At 43.7% G+C, this 5,000-nt stretch overlaps 1 protein-coding gene across 8 annotated transcripts in view; it reads right to left on the minus strand.

Moving 5' to 3' along the window:
* Positions 1–5,000, minus strand: part of spri (Src homology 2 domain-containing protein sprint) — a 396,611-nt gene that overhangs the window by 26,936 nt on the left and 364,675 nt on the right. For 2 of the 8 annotated variants that reach the window (XM_043009698.2, XM_043009695.2), the window contains exon 1: positions 3,768–3,829. The exons of 4 other annotated variants lie outside the window; for them this stretch is intronic. The gene's annotated coding sequence lies outside the window, so the exon portion shown is untranslated. Of the gene's footprint in view, positions 1–3,738; positions 3,830–5,000 lie in introns of those variants that run through there. 2 more of the 8 variants (XM_043009697.2, XM_043009696.2) reach the window with 2 other exon arrangements.

Raw genomic sequence — 5,000 nt, forward strand, 5'->3', positions numbered from 1 at the left:
TATATATATATATATATATATTAGTATATATATATGGTATATATAGTTGTATATATATAAATATATAAATATATAAATATATATTTATATATATATATATATATATATATATATATGTATATATATGTGTATATATATACACATACATACATACATACACACACACACACATATATGTGTGTGTGTGTGTGTACAATATACAATATACAAATATACCTCGGGCGCAACAGATGAAAAAACAAACAAAAAAAAACGATAAAAAACCCGCCATGACTAAACCCGCACATCACGGATCAAACGGCGAGATTATTTCCTTATCAGGAGCAGAGAGGAATTATTCACTGAATGATGAATGGCCGCTAAAACTGCATGATGGAGGGGGAAGGGAGTGTGAAAATTAGACTGAAGGTTATAGTTTCGATTCTGGAATATGAGGGGGAAGGGGAGGTGGGGGAGTGGGAGGGGGAGACAATGGGGAGTAGCGGAGGAAGGGGGCGGTAGGGGAATCGAGAGAAAAGGGTAAGAAGAGAGGGGGAGAGAGAGGGAGAGAGGGAGAGAGGGAGGGAGGGAGGGAGGGAGAGAGGGAGGGAGGGAGGGGGGGGGAGGGAGGGAGAGAGAGAGAGAGAGAGAGAGAGAGAGAGAGAGAGAGAGAGAGAGAGAGAGAGAGAGAGAGAGAGAGAGAGAGAGAGAGAGAGAGAGAGAGAGAGAGAGAGAGAGAGAGAGAGAGAGAGAAAGAGAGAGAGAGGAGGGAGAGAGACGGAGGGAGGGAGAGAGACGGAGGGAGGGAGGGAGGGAGAGAAGAAATAAAAAGAAGAGATGAGAAGGAGAAAAAGAAAAAAAAAGGAAGCGAGAAAGAGAAAAGGCAAGAGAAAATGAACAAAAAAAAAAAATAATAATAAATAAAAAATAAACAGTCGGGGGAATATCCCGAAATCGCGACAGGAGGCGAGAGACGAGATGAAGTCCGATAGCGGCGTTGGCGCCAGCGCTTCGATAAGAGTCGGGCTGGCGGCTCGTTTGTTGCAGATCGCTGTGACGACCTTGCATGCAACACTCTAACTTATTCGCGAGTGCCTCTACCTGTAATCACAGCCTCTAGGGTGACTCACCCATATCTTCTATATCTAAGTTTCCATTAAAAAAATATAATGGTTGTCTTCTTTTCATTTCTCTTTCCTTTTCTCTCTGTCTCTTTCGTCATCAGCGTGAAAACCCATTCTAAAAAAGGGTAATAAATCCCGGGAACAATAAAACAAAAATGCCTTAATTAATAACATTTTCCCCTCCCTCTCCCTTTCGCCATATCCTTTTCCCCCATGCCCCTACCCCCCTTCCCTCCTCCCCCTCTATCTTCCCCCTTCCCCCCTCCATCATCCCCCCTCCACCCTCTCCACCTTCCCAACCTTCCCCCCCTTCCCTCTTTCACCTGCTCCACCTTCCCCCCTCCCCTCCTCCAACCCGCATCCACCTTCCCCCATCCCCCTCTCCCTACCCCGTACTCCATACCCCCCCCTCACCCCCGACCCAACCAATGGAATTTCCGCGCCAGGAGAAGAATCCGGCCACTTATCTGGTCAAGGGATCAAGTGGAGTAGAAACGAGGAGGTCGTAATGTTGTTTCCTCGACAAATTCAAGCCGGTGTCACCGCCCAAAATGAAATACATATATATATATCTATATATAAACCCGAAAAAAATGGTCTTGTACAACTATTTTTTTTTTTTGAGGGGAGGGAAACGGAGGAGAAAAAAAAATATTTAAAAGGAAATCTCCGTCTCTTGCGGGGTGCACAGTGAGTGAAATCGAGACGAGATAAGATAAAACCAGCTGATACTAGGTGATAAAGTCATTTTTGCAAGGTGTGTCGGGGGGATAGATAAAGAGAGAAAAAAGAGAAAGATAAGAAAAGAAAAAGAAAAAAGAAAGAAAAAGAAGAAAGAAAAAAAAAATCTCCTTCCCCTCCCCCCTCCAACAGATTCACAGCTCATAATTCTGACATTGCAATGCCGTTTGCAATGAATCACTGCTTCTAACTTGCGGCAAAGATTCATGATACCCCCAAGAGATAAGCCGTACCAGTCACGGTGCCTGCATGACAGCCTGGTCTGAGAGGGATTTGGTTAACCTCCGTTACGATACGTTTTGCGGTCCTCTGCATGACGTTATTACCCGTGACGTCATTCGCTTGAGAGAGAAAGAGAAAGAGAGAGAGAGAGAGAGGGAGAAAGAGAGAGAGAGAGAGAGAGAGAGAGAGGGAGAGAGAGAGAGAGAGAGAGAGAGAGGGAGAGGAGAGGAGAGGAGAGGGGAGGAGAGGAGAAAGAGGAGAGGAGAGAGAGAGAGGGAGAGACGAGAGGAGGAGAGGAGAGAGGGAGAGAGAGGAAGAGAGAGAGAGAGAGAGAGAGAGAGGAAGAGAGAGAGGGAGAGAGAGAGAGGAGAGGGAGAGAGAGAGAGAGAGGAGAGGGAGAGAGAGAGAGGAGAGAGACCGAGAGAGAGAGAGAGAGAGAGGAGAGAGAGAGAGAGAGAGAGAGAGAGGGAGAGGGAGAGGGAGAGGGAGAGGGAGAGGGAGAGGGAGAGAGAGAGAGAGGGAGAGGGAGAGACAGAGAGGGAGAGAGAGAAAGAGAAAGAGAAAGAGAAAGAGAAAGAGAAAGAGAGAGTTCACTGACAATTAATCAAATTCTCAAAAACTGAATCACGAAGTAATGCCAGCTGATGCCTAATGTAATTATATGAATTCAATTCAATTCAATTTCATGCATAGAATTGGTAAGCATATTGGTATCACTCTAATAATACAAAAGAAAACATCAAATTAAAGTCAAACTATTCAAAACGAATAAAAATAAATAAACACATCCCATAAGCCCCGCGTTGTTAACCATTCATATATTCCAAAATAAAATTTCCTTCTGTCAACTTTTTCCTTTCTTCGGCAGATAAGATACGCTTTAAACTAATAAAGAATAAATATTTAAATCAATCAAAAGTATATGGCATTTCCACAGATGAAAAAATAAGATGAACCAATGCTGAGGAAGCATAGATTTGACTTGAAGTTTTTTTGTTTGTTTGTTAAACATCTCATGTTGCTAGTGATGTCAACAAGTGCAATGACGTTTCACATATCCATCTACCTACATGATATGCACTCCATCACCGAAATAGTTACGACATCAGTAAAGAAACGACGAATTTCAAGATACGATCCTCCCGCCCAATCATCAAAGTCGGTCTTTTGTCAACGGTCTGAATAACCTTCACTCTATCAACAACCTGATAACTACGATTTCGCGTCGACGGTAAATATAGCGCAAATAATTGCCGAAAACCGCAATGGAAAACGATCTTAAATCATTTGGATAACGGGATATATGCACGAAAACACAAACAAACACACGTTTCGAAGTTCTCCGTATTTCCTTCTCTTATCTGCTGTTTACTATATTCACTGTTGATATAGAACTGGGAGAGAAGGAGAGGTTTAAAAGATATATATATATATATACATTTCAATTAAACATTACTTTCTTTTTTCAGCGCGAGTCCTTGCATTATCACACTATATACTCGATCCTCTTTCGAATCAAGCACAAACGCTTATTCAAACACGACCACAAGCACAAAATCACATCTTTCTTTTCCACACCCTTAATAAACACAAGGACCAAGAAACCGGATTATTTTCACTGCGTTCGACCGAAGAACACCTCCTTAAGAAAAAAGCTTTTCCTTATTTTCACCGATTCACTTGTCCTCACGAGTTCCTTACAGCTGATCACCGTACACACGTCTACACTAAACAAAGGCTACAGTTACAGTGACGAGGGGGTTGGGGGGCAGTGGTGTAATAGTGACTCCTGAAGAAAGCTCTCTGATAGCGTGAAACAGCCGCTGATAAGATAACCATGCATTAGACATGTAGACTTGAATTCAACGCAATCTCGCGTGTGCGCAGATCTTAATTGCTTCCGTAAATTGCGTTTTTCCATTGCGAGAGAGGGAGAGGGAGAGGGAGAGTGGAGAGGAGAGAGAGAGAGTGGGCAGGAAAGAAGGAGAAGGGAGGAGAGAGGAGAGGAGGGAGAGGAAGGGAGAGGAGGAGAGAGAGAGAGAGGGGTGGGGAGAGGGATAGAGAATTGGAGAGGAAGAGAGAGAGAGAGAGAGAGAGAGAGAGAGAGAGAGAGAGAGAGAGAGAGAGAGAGAGAGAGAGAGAGAGAGAGAGAGAGAGAGAGAGAGAGAGAGAGAGAGAGAGAGAGAGAGAGAGAGAGAGAGAGAGAGAGAGAGAGAGAGAGAGAGAGAGAGAGAGAAAGAAAATGAATATATACGCAAAAGGAGGTAGATAGAAAAATACCAATCAGAAATGAACAAGTATGTGCATACACAAAACAGATAGACAGATAGATAGAGAGCAAACCACAATCTCAGTCGGAACACCTGAAGACAGGCGCTGACAACACTGGATTCTCGATAAGCAGCTCTTGAGTGGAGGAGGAACATCAAATCCGATGCCGAAGAATTATCTATTCACGTACCCCTCCCCTCCCTACCCTACCCCCTACCCAACCACTCAACTTCCCTCTTTAGTGTCTCTTGTTTTTTTTAAATTTTTTGTAAAGGTAATTTAAATGATTTTATTGTCTTATTTGGTTCTTTTTCCCTCTAAATTTTTGTTTAATTTTAAAACTGTATCTGTCTCTCTGTCTCTATCTCTTTCTCTCCCTTCCTCTCTCCATCTCTCTCTCTCTTCCTCCCTCTGTCTATCTCTTTCTCCATTTCTCTTCCCCCCCCCCTCCTCTCTCTTTCTCTCTCTCTCTCTCTCTCTCTCTCTCTCTCTCTCTCTCTCTCTCTCTCTCTCTCTCTCTCTCTCTCTTTCCCTCCCTCTATCTCTTTCTCTCTCTGTCTCCCTTTCTCTCTGTCCCCCCCCCCCCTCTCTCTCTCTCTCTCTCTCTCTCTCTCTCTCTCTCTCTCTCTCTCTCTCCCTCTCTCCCCCCCCCTCTCTGTCTCT

Source organism: Penaeus japonicus, unplaced genomic scaffold (assembly GCF_977035675.1).
Source record: "Penaeus japonicus unplaced genomic scaffold, GWHDUDI00000001_assembly GWHDUDI00000010, whole genome shotgun sequence".
NCBI lineage: Eukaryota > Metazoa > Arthropoda > Malacostraca > Decapoda > Penaeidae > Penaeus > Penaeus japonicus.